Below are 15,166 nucleotides of genomic sequence, written 5' to 3'. Positions count from 1 at the left end.
TATGAATCAGCTCCCAACTTCAAGAACTGATCATGCAGCCCCCTGGTGTACCAGGGTTAATTCTATTGGCCCATTTAAACATATATGTAATCTATAATCATTATGATTGGATTGCGTCCAGCCGAAGTAGGCTGAGTAACTGTGATGAACTATTGTAAAACATATAAATATCGATGAATTTCTTTCTTCGGTGGAGTGGAGTGCCTGGAGTTGAACCAGAGGCTCTCTCCCCGCCGGCATAATAAAGGCCGTTTTGGCATTGGAACCGACCCCGAGTGTCAAGTGATTCTTCCAGGAAAACATTTGCGCTAACAGAGGACATGGGAAACCCACCCCAAAGGCCTACCAGAGGATATGGACAGAGATAGCAAAGATGGTCTCATCGGCGACCAACGAGGTGCGCGAGGGCAACCAATGCCGCGAACGATGGAACGACTTTGTGGGATCCGCAAGAGTAAGTATTACATTGATTGACATGTACTTATGTATTTATATAATTTGATTTGTAACAGTCATGAGTGACTATCAGCAGATGTGAGGTCTTGCACTTTTACCGGGAATGTTTTACTCAACCTGCGGTCACGGTGTACGTCTTCAGGTAAAGAATGATAATAATCATAATAATCATGATTACATCTGCTATATCAGTCCATATCCTCTGGTAGGCCTTTGGGGTGAACTTCCCACGCCCTCCCTGTGTCAAATCACCCCAGCATGACTTGACCTCCTGCAGCAGGGAGGGATGTGTTGTATCAGTGTCTGTGACAGTCCTGTCACCTTTTACAGGAGAAGCTATCGTCGATGAGGTCCATGCAGAGGCGAATGGGTGGGGGCCCACCAGTCCCCAGCGACATCACTGATATGGAGGAGCGAGTGCGAGCACTCGTGGGGAAGCACCCCCGGACGGCCACGGATGCATCTGCAGACCCTGAAATGATGCCACGTGAGTAAAGCTTACATCATTGCATGTTGGAAAGTCAATAGATGCCACACTAACTCATATCCGACCAATCATATATGATAGATGATTTCTAAAAATGTCATAGGAATAATGCTGGCCTAATGAAAATCATTGCCATCCACAATGTGTTGAAGGTCATGAAATGTGATGTCTGCGATGATTTTGAGAGTGGTGGTGCTTTTGTTGTGCATATGCTGTGGGTAGCGCTGGACTCACCTTGTCACCCTAGCAACTCCTTCTCCTCTAACAACCTCATTTGTGTCTTGCTGCTCAGCCAGCAGCGCAGCCCCAGGCAAGGCCACAGAGGCCAGAAGGTGGGGGCGCGGGGCAGGAGTCGGCGGACGATCCTACATCTAGTGCTGAGGAGCTCCGAATGTTGCCCGTCAATCCGCTGGATCTGTTCTCCACGGATGAGACCGCGGACTTCGAAAAACCTGCATTGCCACGCTCCAGAACCCATTCCACCTCAAGGCCATCTATTGGTCCTCTGGTCATTCCTGCCTCCACTCTGGAGGTGCCGGCCTCAAGCACCTCTCCACAGGGCACCCCATTTGTCCCCAGGATGGCGGCGACCCCGCGAACACGGCAGGTCTGTTCCACGAGCGCGACATGATAGCGGAGAGATGGTTCAGTTGTCCAGGAGAACTGTAGACCACTACAGACCCAATCCACGTCCGAACCGGGGTCAAACAGGGCTGCGTCATCGCCCCAACCCTCTTCTCAATCTTTCTCGCCGCCATGCTCCACCTCACAGTCAACAAGCTCCCCGCTGGAGTGGAACTAAACTACTGAACCAGTGGGAACCTGTTCAACATGTGCCGACTCCAGGCCAGATCCAATATCACCCCAACCTCTGTTGTCGAGCTACAGTACAGCTGCGTCTGCGCACATACAGAGGCGGCACTCCAGGACATAGTCGACGTATTTACTGAGGCGTACGAAAGCATGGGCCTTACGCTAAACATCCGTAAGACAAAGGTTCTCCACCAGTCTATCCTCACCGCACAGCACTGCGCCACAGTCGTCAAGATCCACGGCCCGGCCCTGGACAACGTGGACCACTTCCCATATCTTGGGAGCCTCCTATCAACAAGAGCAGGCATCAACGACGAGATCCAACACCGCCTCCAATGCGCCAGTGCAGCCTTCGGCTGCCTGAGGAAAAGAGTGTTTGAAGACCAGGCCCTCAAAACTGCCACCAAGCTCATGGTCGACAGGGCTGTAGTAATACCTGCCCTCTTATATGGCTCAGAGACATGGACCATGTTCAGTAGACACCTCAAGTTGCTGGGGAAATATCACCAGCGATGCCTCCGCAAGATCCTACAAATCCCCTGGGAGGACAGGCACACCAACATTAGCGTCCTCATTCAGGCTAACATCCCCAGCATTGAAGCACTGACCACACTCGATCAGCTCCACTTGGCAGGCCACATAGTCCGCATGCCAGACACGAGACTCCCAAAGCAAGTGCTCTACTTGGAGCTCCTTCACGGCAAACGAGCCAAAGGTGGGCAACAGAAATGCTACAAGAACACCCTCAAAGCCTCCTTGATAAAGTGCAACATCCCCACTGTCACCTGGGAGTCCCTGGCCCAAGACCGCCCTAAGTGGAGGAAATGCATCCGAGAGGGCACTGAGCACCTCGAGACTCAACGGCGAGAGCATGCAGAAATCAAGTGCAGGCAGCAGAAAGAGCGTGCGGCAAACCAGTCCCACCCACCCCTTCCCTCAACGACTATCTGTCCCATCTGTGATAGAGTCTGTGGCTTTCGTATTGGACTGTTCAGCCATCAAAGAACTCACTTCAGGAGTGGAAGCAAGTCTTCCTTGATTCCAAGGGACTGCCAATGATGATGAGACATTGGTGACTAGCTCATCGAAGCTTTGGGGGGCATATCCCGACACGTGGCCACCATGTCCGAGTACATTCCGCACATGGTGGAGTCTCTGGATGCGATAGCCAGGAACACTGCTGCCACAGCCTCCTAGTGGTCCCAGAGCGCAGCACTCCACCCCTAGGTTCCGCACCACCACTGCGAACGACAGATGCGAGCAAGGACCAAGATCCTGCTTCTGCATCAAAGAATGTTGCTCCCTCGGCAGCCCCCTGCTCCCGTACCCGTCCAACGAACACATCTGCCTTCATCCCCCCCAATGAGGCACCATCTGAGGAGCTCCTCAGCCAGGCGCTGTGGAGCGAGGAGGGGAAGGGATAGAGGTGGGGAGAAGAAAGAGAGGGGGGAAGGAAAGTGAGGTGCATGTGCGCAGGTGATGGCTGTGTTATATCTCCATTTGGGTGTATGCAATTTGTTGCAATGTATGAGGGCTAGGGCCCACGCTCCTGCTTTGCCTTTGTATTCTGTGTTGCTGGACATGTTGACCATGTGATTTATGTCAATGTTGGTAAAAGTGGGATGTGGGTAGGGGTTGGGTGTTATTGGCTGTATTACTTATGATTTCAGACCAATGTTGGTATTAAACTTTGGTTATTGAACATAACCTTGTTGCGCATTGTCTCAGATAGGTGGACCGTTACACACTGGTGATTCCTTACTGTGAAAGGGTTGAATACAACTTTACATCAATCAACGTAAACTTTAACTGGCACCAAGGTGATGGGCACCATTGACGTCTGAGCTGCACACACACAGCAGTATGTCAGCATTGTCACTCACATCAGCGCTCTTTCAGGCAAATCTTTCCGATATCAGCTCCTCACATAAGTGTAGGATTTAACAAATGCCAGCCACACCGCTGGTGTCCATCCCAGTTAGTTCCACTTTTTGTGGGCGTTTTTTTGAGTGGGCGATATTCTGGGCGATATGTGTGCGAGGTGGTGAAATTGACAGTGGGCGATGTCCATGGCCGCTAATTTAGGTAAAAATGCTCTTTACGACCATAAACAGTCGCCGGGCGTTATTATTGAATCTCGGCGTTAAGTCCATGAGGAAAGTAACGCTGGGCGATAATATGGGCGTTGAAATCACCCATTCTGCCGATTCCGCCAAAAAAAAGTGGGCGGGCAGTAATATTTTTTCTCGGCATTAAGCACATGAGAAAAATAATGCTTGCCGATAAGTCTCTCAATAAAAGCCCATCAGTTTCCATATTGTGCCAAAATGGGCGATATCTGGGCATTATATGTCATTCCAGCAGTTAAATAGGCATTAAGTGGGTGGTAAACAGGCAAAAAAAGTGAAGGTTCTAGCCCCATATCCCTTACAATTCCCCCCTTATGGCCCTTGGCTATATGCCCAAGATAGGCCATTTCCCAATTAATTTCTCATGGGTAAGCATCCAGGGTTGTCCTTTCGTTTGGATCGTGCTACTTCCCAAGCTGCAGGACCTACCTGTTGGCTTTCCAATCAAGCTAATACTAAGTAAGTCCTTTCTGTCGGACTATCTAATTTCCCTTTATTCAATGTTTTAACTATAGTTCGGGCTAGGGCCTGCCTCTTACATTGATTACACCTTTTTACAGGATAATACTAGCAAGATGAGTTCCCTTGCACTACAACCAGTACATTGAGTCCAGCATAGTTCGTGTATAAGTCCTTTCTAGCCAACATTTTCTCAGTGTTCGAATTATGCCCCGCCTGGGATATCCTCTGTTTCTTCTATCTTTCCTCCACCTTGGGGCCTTCTCTATGTTGTCAAATTCTCTTTCATTGTGTCCAATTCAGTCGAGTTTGTTCCTCATTCAGTTCGAGTATCGGTTTTCCTTGCGACCCGATGGCCTTCGCATAACCTCCTCAGGTAATGTCCATCATTGTCCCATCGATGGTTTCCTCCTTTAGTTCAGGGGTTATAATAAACCCGTTTATATCTGTCTCGTCAAGCAGAGTAAAGCAGAAGTCAGTACCCATAATGGTGCATGAGGTGTTCCTTTCTTCATTTCAGTTGCCGTGGTGCTCACACATCAATTTCCATTTCCTCGTGGAACAGCGATAATTTTGTAGTCCTGTGTTAGAGGGGTGATACTCAAGGTGCACCCGTCCACTTGATCATATCCACAGATATTGGATCTCGATATAAAACAACTTAGTTATTTTTATAACAATCATCTATGCTGAGACTCTTAGTACTGTTGTTCTCTTCAATTATATTTCTGGATTGTCATGGTACCGCACGCGAGTTTCTCCTACATTTCTCTCAAACAGTCCCTGTAAGGTTCGTGTTAGGGCGTCAACTTGATCATCTATAGTGTTTACCGTTGCAACTCCCGCCAGGTATCCCGCCGCGGATCCCGCCGTGTATCCCTACCATTTCTAGTATCCCTCTTTTCCCCCAGTCCTGCTTTTTAACCTGACCCTCTTTCCACATTAAACTTCATGGTTTTTGATTCCGGGTCTTCAAGTGCTCGCAGGGTCAGGTTTCTATACAGGCTTATAGTGTTTAACCTGCAGAAGTTGGGGATGGTTAAGTCTGTTAAATTTAGGAATACAGTAATTATTCGCTGACGTACCCCGAAGTGTATCTTATCCTTAGTCTGCCTTATCAATCCCCCTTTTGCCCCAATGTTCATAGTTGCACACGTTTGTGGTCCTGGGGGTGTGGTGGTCGGGGCCCTGGTAGTGCTCACTGTTGCTAAGGTAGTGGATGGGGCCATGTTGGTGGGCCTATCTCGGGAGATATCCCTCCACCACCATTCATAGATGTTCAGTGAAATCTGCATCCCCTTCCCCCAGGGGCAGTATCTCTGTCCCTCCTGATTATAAAACACATCGTGCTCTTATTCCCACTAATTATTGGTCCCGTATTACTGGCCCATCCCCAATGTTATTTTGTTGCCTTGTTACGTTGTTTTATGCCCGTTATTAAGTCTACTGTTGCTCTGCCCGTCGCCATCAGTATTTTTGATTCTTTATCACAACTAATATCGCTCGAGTCCCTGTAATACAGGCCTAGCCGTCCCTCAGCAGGTTGTCCTTGATATGAGGCTGCATTACCCCACATTGTTCTCACAAGCATCAGAGTCCTGCAAAAAAACAATATTTCCCAGTCGTCACCGGTTAGTTAGTGACCATGCTTTTTTAACTGGGTCCAGTGTTTCCACTTGCTGATACCCCTTATACCAATGCAGGCACACATGTCCCTTACCATCCTCACCATCACCTGGTTGGTCTATTTGGGGTATTTGGACCTTCTGTTCCTTAGTGTCATTCTCGAAGTCCTTGATTACTTGTTGATCTCTAGCCTTCGTCCTCGTTTCCTGTAACCAAGACTTCTGGCAGTCTCATTGGTTCAAAGGGTATCAGTCCTGTCGTCTGACTAGGGGTTACCCTGAGCTTCATTAGTATTCGGGATAACCTGTCTACCCATCCCTTTCCAGTCTCTTCGATTGCCTCGGCTAGGGCCGCTTTTAAGGTCCTATTCATTTGTTCCCCCAATCTGGAAAATTCCAGATGATATGGGATATTTTTGCTTGATCCCTACTAAAATGCAGGCCTGTTTCATTATCTTCCCTATGAAATGTGTACCTTGATCTGAGTCCAGCTGTAGTGGTATTACCCATCGGGGTATTATTTCTTCTGCTAGGATCCTGGCCGCGGTTTCTGCTGAACAATTTCTAGTGGCGAAAGCTTCTACCCACTTCGTAAACTTATCTATTATCACTGGCCAGTATGTCTTCCCCTTGTTGCTGGGTAACGGTCCAGTAAAATCTATCTCCCATTCTGACCTTACTTTCCCCCCTGGGTTCTATTTTGCATATGTCAGGCACCTTTGACAGTGGTTTTCGATATCTCTACCCATTCTCTTCCACCACTAGCATTGGGACATCGAGCTTATCATGTTGATTCTACCTGTATGGACATACCCGTGGTATATCTCGTCGGTCCCTTGTTGGGCCCCTCCTTTTCCTGTGGAGTGGCTTCTCCCTGTACCTTAAGCATGTTTACTTCCTCAGGCCCGATTGTACATGCTCCGACCTGGGCTTCCCCGGCCAGTGTACCTGCCTCTGCCACTTGTTTGGCTGCCTCATCTGCCCATGCGTTTCCCTGTTGATGTTGATCAGTAATCATGTACTACTCCAAAAGTATACCGACTGTCTGTATAGATGTTTACTCTTTTTCCCTTAGCCAGCCACAGAGTCTCGGTGAGAGCCACCAATTCAGCCATTTGAGCTGATGAGCCCCCTTCTAGCCGTCCTTCCCTTCTAACCTGTCCGCTGCTATCTACCACGGCCCACCCTGTCCGTGGTGTCCCATTGATATAGAGCCGAGACCCACCTACATATAGATCCGTGTCTGCCTCCTCAAGCCTGACTACTTCCCTCGTCTTCTCCTGTCAGGCTACACTGATGCTCCTCTCCCTGCGAAATGATCCATCCTGCAGGGCGGTTACAGTTGTCTTTTGTTTGTTACCGTCCCATTGCGTGGGGGGGTAAGAGCATGCTTCCCACCTTGCCCTTCGCGCATCGGATACCGTTTTTAGTCTTCCTGTGTTAAGCAATTCTACTAAGGTATGCTGTGTACGTGTCCCGACATTACTATGCCACTGGCCTATGCCTGTCCCAATAGATGTGAAAGGCCCTATTCTGGTTGGGTAATCCCAGGGCTGGAGCACTTGTGAGAGCTGTTTTTTGTTTTTTTTGCAGTACAGGCAACTCTCGATTACCTCGGGGATTAGGCTATTCCGGGTAAACGTTTTTTCCGTAAGGGTGAGTCTACGTTTTAAAGTTAAAACTTTAATGAATAAATACAATCGTTAGGGTGAGTTTACATTTATAAGTTAAAACTTTAATGAATCAATACGATCAGCTACAAACGGTAACAAAAGACGAACATTATCAGCATGCATGTACAGGTTCTGTAACTGGAACCCAGTGCCGGCCCTGCCCCTGTTCCCAACGTCAATGGCGGCCGCGAGAGACAGCGGCTGCAGCAGTGCGCACACACACACCAGCAAAACAAGGGAAGGGGAGGGTGATTTTTACAGTGAGTGAGAGAGAGAGAGAGAATATGCGAGCGTGAGAGAGAGAGAGAGAGCGTGTGAGAGAGAAAATGAGCAAACACAAATGAGCACAGTGTTTGGAAGGCGATTTTTCCAAATTATTTGGAGCTGTCTTTTAACTTGTTAACAACAGAATTTTAAATCCTGTTATAGCGGTTTCCCGTTGTATCCGTGTACGATAAGCGAGAGTTGCCTGGAGTTGTATAGCCCTAGTACCTGCCTGCTCCCTTTCACGGTTCCTGGCCTGGTCATTGATCGAATTGCTTCCTTTCTGTCCTCAGGCATCTGTCTCTTCCCTTGTGATATTATGTATCCTAGATATGTTACTTCGCTCCCTCCTACCTGTACCTTCCTGGGATTTATTTTTAATCCCGCACTCTGTAGAGCTCCGAGCACTGTAGTTAAATCTAGTACGTGTTGTTGTTCTGTACTAGAGGCAATAAGGATATCATCTACATCCTGCAAAAGGGTGCTTCCTTCTATGTCTACTGGTTCCAACATTCCTGACAGTACTCGATGAAATATGCTCGGGCTATTATGGAATCCCTGTGGCACTCTAGTCCATGTGTATTGTTTTCTCTTTACGGTGAAAGCAAATTTTTCTTGGGACTTTTCGTCAAAGTGTATGGCCCTGTAATGTCCTTATACACTACTATAAATTCACACGAGACACATTCTGCAGACAAGGTCACTCTGTGACCTGAACCTTTATTCACAGGACCAAGAAGTGATGACCCTGCGTGGCACCTCCCTTTATATACCTGGATGACCAGGTGAGGAGTGTCTCCCACAAGTTCACCCCCTGTGGTCAAGGTGTGCATTTCTTAGGTGTATACAGTATACAGTGTTGTTACATGAAGGTTACAGTTACATGAAGGTTACATACATGACATCACCTCACCCCGCCAATGTCTTATGGGGTCAAAGATTAAGTCTTTCAGGCGGTCGATGCTCTCCCGTGGAGCGCCGCAGTTGGGGCTCTGGTTGTTGAGCCTTGGCATGCGTCTCTGTCACCTGTGGTGATTCCAGCCTGTCCGGGCTGGCCGCAGGGACTGTGCATGCTGCTGAATGTTCTTGTTGCTTGTTCACTGCCGGTGGTGTGGGCAGCATCTCATGATCTTCCTCAGGTTCCTCAGTGTCCATGCTGAACCTTTTTTTTAACTTGGTCCAGATGCTTGTGGCATATCTGTCCATTGTTAAGTCTGACCACTATGACCCTATTCCCCTCTTTGCCAATTACAGTGATTAAGAACAAATACAGGGTCATCGATTTCTATACATCTCCCCTTTGAGTTACGGTCATGGCACTCATTTTGGGACTGGCGCTTGCCCTCAACAATGTCTGACAGGACAAGATGAATGAGGGAAAGCCGAGTTTTAAGTGTACGTTTCATGAGTAGTTCCGCGGACGGGACTCCCGTGAGCGAATGCGGTCGGGATCTAAAGGCCAGCAGGAGGCGCGATAGGCAGCATTGAAGGGAGGATATTTGAATCCGGAGCATGCCCTGTTTTATGATTTGGACCGCACATTCCGCCTGGCCATTGGAAGCCGGCTTGAACGGTGCAGTTCTGACATGTTTGATGCCATTACCCGACATGAACTCCCGGAATTCATAGCTAGTGAAATATGGGCCAATGTCGCTAACCAGGATGTCCGGCAAGCCGTGGGTCGCAAAGACCATGCGCAGACTCTCCACAGTGTTGGATGTTGTGCACGAATTTATTATGACGCACTCGATCCATTTCGAGTACACATCAACAACAATGAGGAACATTTTTCCCATGAACGGGCCGACATAGTCTACGTGAATACGTCACCATGGCCTGTTGGGCCAGGGCCACGAGCTGAGTGGGGCCTCCCTGGGGGCATTGCCCAGCTGGGCACACGTCGTACACCTGCGAACACAGTGTTCCAGGTCTGAGTCAATTCCCGGCCACCATACATGTGACCGGGTAATGGCCTTCATTAGCACGATGCCTGGGTGCTCGCTGTGGAGTTCCCTGATGAATGCTTCCCTTCCCTTCTGGGGCATGACTACTTGGCTGCCCCATAGTAGGCAGTCGGCTTGGATGGAGAACTCATCCATCCGTCTGTGAAACGGACTGACCCCCTCGGGGCATGCTCCGTGTGCAGGCGCCCAATCCCCAGTCAGGACACATTTCTTAATCAAGGATAGGAGAGGATCTCTGTTGGTCCAGATTTTGATCTGGCGGGCTGTGATGGGGGAGCCTGCACTGTCAAAGGCTTCAACAGCCATGACCATCTCAGCGCTTTGCTCTGCTGCCCCCTCAGTGGTGGCCAGTGGAAGCCTGCTGAGCGCGTCAGCGCAATTTTCGGTGCCTGGCCGGTGCCGGATGATGTAGTCATACGCAGCCAGCGTGAGAGCCCATCGCTGTATGCAAGCTGACGCATTGGCATTGAAAGCTTTGCTGTCTGACAACAGGGATGTAAACGGCTTGTGGTCCGTTTCTAACTCGAATCTTCTGCCAAAAAGGTACTGGTGCATCTTTTTCACCCTGTAGACACTTCCTTTTCAACCATCCCATATCCCCGTTCTGCTTGGGAAAGCGACCTGGAGGCATAAGCCACAGGTTGGAGTTGGCCCTCATCATTACTCTGTTGCAACACGCACCCAACTCCATAGGATGATGCATCACATGTCAAAACCAATTTCTTACAAGGGTTGTACAGAATCAACAGCTTATTAGAACAAAACAGGTTCTGCGCCCGATTGAAAGCCCGTTCCTGACAGTCCACCCAAGACCATTGGAAACCCTTATGCAGGACCACGTGTAGCGGCTCCAACAATGTGCTTAAGTTCGGCAGAAAGTTACCGAAATAGTTCAAGAATCCCAGAAATGAACGCAACTCCGACGTGTTGCCGGGCCTGGGCGCACGACGAATCGCCTCCGTTTTGGATTCGGTAGGCCGGATCCCATCTGCGGCAATCCTCCTGCCTAAAAACTCGACCTCTGGGGCCAAAAACACACACTTGGACTTCTTTAGTCGCAGGCCTACCCAGTCCAGTTGGCGTAGCATCTCCTCCAGGTTGTGGAGGTGTTCCTCGGTGTCTCAACCCGTGATAAGGATGTCGTCCTGAAATAGGATTGTTCCAGGGATGGATTTGAGCAGGCTTTCCATGTTCCTTTGAAAGATAGCAGCTGCTGATCGAATGCCAAACGGACACCTGTTGTAGACAAACAGCCCCTTGTACGTGGTGATGGTGGTCAGTAGCTTGGATTCTTCGACCAGTTCCTAGGTCATGTAGGTTGAAGTGAGGTCCAACTTGGTGAACAGCTTGCCGCCTGCCAGTGTGGCAAAAAGATCCTCCGCTCTCGGAAGCGGGTATTGATCTTGTAGTGACACTCGGTTGATCGTGGCCTTGTAGTCGCCACAGATCCTGATCGAGCCATCCGTTTTTAGGACAGGGACGATGGGGCTTGCCCAGTCGCTGAATTCAATGGGCGAAATTATGCCCTCTCTTAGCAACCTGTCCAACTCACTCTCAATTTTCTCCCGCTTCACATACGGCACAGCTCTGGCTTTGTGGTGCACTGGTCTGGCGTCTGGGGTGATGCATATCCTTATTTTGGTAACTTTGAAAGTTCCGACACCAGGTTGAAATAATGACTCAAATTTCTGTCGGACCTGTGAGCATGAACTTCACTCCACAGATGAAATGGCGTGCACATCCCCCCATTTCCAGTTCATCTCGGCTAGCCAGCTGCTCCCCAAAAGCGCTGGAACATTTCCCAGGACAATCCAGAGTGGCAGCCGATTCTCTGATCCATTATGTGTGACCACCAACATTGCACTGCCTAACACTGGGATGATCTCTTTGGTGTATGTCCATAATTGCATGTCAATGCGTTCTAGTTTGGGTCTGCTAGCGCTGAGTGGTCATAGTTTCTCGAATTGTTGGACACTCATAAGTGACTGGCTGGCTCCTGTGTCCAGCTCCATGCGTACCAGGATACCATTTAACAGGACTTTCATCATCATAGGTGGCGTTTTGGTGTATGAGCTGTGGATGTTTGCCACATGAACCCACTGAACTTCAGCGTCCATTGCTTTGTCCTAAGCATCAACCTGCCTTGCAGACCTCTCTTCTGGTTCATCTGCCTCGTAAATTAGCCTCACTGTGGGCTTCCTGCACATTCTGGCTAAATATCCACTGAATTTACAATTTCTACAGATAAATTGTTGAAACCTACAGGTTTTTGCAGCATGTCTGCCCCCGCACCTCCAGCATGGGCTGAGATCGTTGTGAACAAAAGGGCTGTTACCAAGCATTCCTCTCTGATTGTCACTTTGATTACTCTTGGGCACTCTGTTAATGGGTGTCAATGGCCCCATCCCGGGATGCATTGTCCACCAGGATGGCGTAAATGTCCTGCCATTGTCTCTGTTGAGGACCAACTCTAGAGTCTGTTGCTGTCTGGGTGGTGTCGAATTGCCCTTGCCTGCCTGTGGGGTTCTGAATCGCGTTTACAATGTTAACTCCCTGATCCATCACCACATTGGAAGCAGAGTTGCGAGCGTATATTATCTTGGTTTCCTCCTCCCCCGCCCTGAAGGTTTGAGCCATCAACGCCGCCGCTTCCAAGCTCAAGTCCTTGGTCTCAATTAGTTTTCTGAAAATCCCGGCATGACCCATGCCCTCAATGAAGAAATCCGTTAACCCCTCCCCCCTGCAGGCATCTGTGAACTTACAGAGGCTGGCCAAGCGCTGAAGATCCGCAACGAAGTCCAGTATGCTCTGTCCTTCCTGACGTCGGTGTGTATAGAATCGGTGTCGGGCCATGTGTATACTGCTCGCTGGTTTGAGGTGCTGACCGATCAGTTTGCTGAGCTCTTCAAAGGTTTTGTCCGCCGGCTTCTCAGGTGCGAGCAGGTCTTTCATCAGCGCGTACATCTTAGATCCACAGCTGGTCAGTAGATGCGCCCTTCGCTTGTCGGCTGCCGACTCTCCCAGCCAGTCCTTCGTGACAAAGCTCTGCTGGAGCCTCTCAACGAAATTGTCCCAGTCCTCACCAACACAGTACCATTCCTCTGTGCTACCGGTGGCCATTCTCATGAGTCGTTGATTCCCGTTTATCGTCGCCAAATGTAATGTCCTTACACACTACTATAAATTCACGCGAGGCACATTCTGCAGACAAGGTCACTCTGTGACCTGAACCTTTATTCACAGGACCAAGAAGTGATGACCCTGTGTGGGACCTCCCTTTATATGCCTGGATGACCAGGTGAGGAGTATCTCCCACAAGTTCAACCCCTGTGGTCAAGGTGTGCATTTCTTAGGTGTACACAGTATGCAGTGTTGTTATGGAGGTTACAGTTACATGAAGGCTACATACATGACAGGCCCAGAATCCTTTTGTTATATCAAGCATGGTGAATATCTTGTGTTCTGGATTCAGGCCATTAAAAATTGTGGCGGGACTTGCCACTATCGGGTGTTGGCGTGCAGGTACAGCAGGCGGTGAAGGAGGTAAATGGCATGTTGGCCTTCATAGCTCTGGGATTTGAGTATAGGAGTAGGGAGGTCTTACTGCAATTGTACAGGGCCTTGGTGAGGCCTCACCTGGAATATTGTGTTCAGTTTTGGTCTCCTAATCTGAGGAAGGACGTTCTTGCTATTGAGGGAGTGCAGCGAAGGTTCACCAGACCGATTCCACGGATGGCTGGACTGACATATGAGGAGAGACTGGATCAACTGGGCCTTTATACACTGGAGTTTAGAAGGATGAGAGGGGATCTCAGAGAAACGTATAAGATTCTGACGGGACAGGACAGGTTAGATGTGGGAAGAATGTTCCCGATGTTGGGAAAGTCCAGAACCAGGGTACACAGTCTTAGAATAAGGGATAGGCCATTTAGGACTGAGATGAGGAGAAACTTCTTCACTCAGAGAGTTGTTAACCTGTGGAATTCCCTGCCGCAGAGAGTCGTTGATGCCAGTTCATTGGATATATTCAAGAGGGGGTTAGATATGGCCCTTACGGCTAAAGGGATCAAGGGATATGGAGAGAAAGCGGGAAAGGGGGAAAGGGGTACTGAGGTGAATGATCAGCCATGATCATATTGAATGGTGATGCAGGCTCGAAGTGCCAAATGGCCTACTCCTGCACCTATTTTCTATGTTTCTATGGCCCCGAGTTTCCACATGATTTGCTCCTGATTTTTAGGAGCAACTGGTGTAGAACGGAGTATCTTAGAAATCGGAATTCTCGTCATTTAGTTTGCTCCAGTTCTAGTCAGTTAGAACAGTTTCGCTTTGGAACAGAATTTTTTTTTCAAAAGGGGCGTGTCCGGCCACTTACGCCTGATTTCAAAGTTTCGTGAGTGAAAACTTACTCCAAACTAACTTAGAATGGAGTAAGTGAAGATTTTTGTACGGTCGAAAAAACCTTGTCTACACTTTAGAAAACCAGGCGTAGGTTACAAATCAGGCGTAGGGAATGGTGGTGGGGGGGTGTTTAAAGGGAAGTTTACAAACATTAAACACTTCAGTTTTACAAATAAAGAGCCATCATCAATAATAAATGATAAATACATCAATAATTCAACCAATAAATCAATCAAAAAAAATTAATAAGAAATAATGTTTTTTTTAAATCAATAAATAAAACATTTTCTACTTACCGACTGCAGCACCGGGAGCCCTCCAACAGCGTGCTGGGTTGCCCCCCTCAGTGTGTCTCTGTCAGTGTCTCTATCTCTCTGCCTGTCTGTGTGTCTCTCATTCTCTGTCTGTCAGTGTCTGTGTTTCTGACAGCGAGGGGAGGGGGAGGAGGGGGGTAGAGGGAGGGAGGGGGGGAGCAGAGGGAGGGAAGGGGGAGGAATGGGGGAGAAGGGGGAGGGATGGGGGAGAAGGGGGAGTGGGGGAGAAGGGGGAAGGGGGGAGAAGGGGGGAGGGGGGAGAAGGGGATAAAGGGGAGAAGGGGGGAGAAAGGAGTTGGGTGGAAAGGAGATGGGGGGAAAGGAGATGGGGGGAAAGGAGATGAGGGGGGAAAGGAGATTGAGGGGAGAGAAGGAGATTGGGGGGGAAGGAGATTGGGGGGGAAGGAGATGGGGGGGTGGAAGGAGATTGGGGGGGAAGGAGATTGGGGGCGAAGGAGATTGGGGGGTGGAAGGAGATTGAGGGGGGGAAGGAGATTGGGGGGGGAAGGAGATTGGTGGGGGGAGGAGATTGGGGGGGGTGGGGAGGAGATTGGGGGGGGTGGATGGGAAGGAGAAAGGGG

The sequence above is a fragment of the Pristiophorus japonicus genome, chromosome 2 (assembly GCF_044704955.1).
Source record: "Pristiophorus japonicus isolate sPriJap1 chromosome 2, sPriJap1.hap1, whole genome shotgun sequence".
Lineage (NCBI taxonomy): Eukaryota > Metazoa > Chordata > Chondrichthyes > Pristiophoridae > Pristiophorus > Pristiophorus japonicus.
This window is presented reverse-complemented; position numbering follows the sequence as displayed.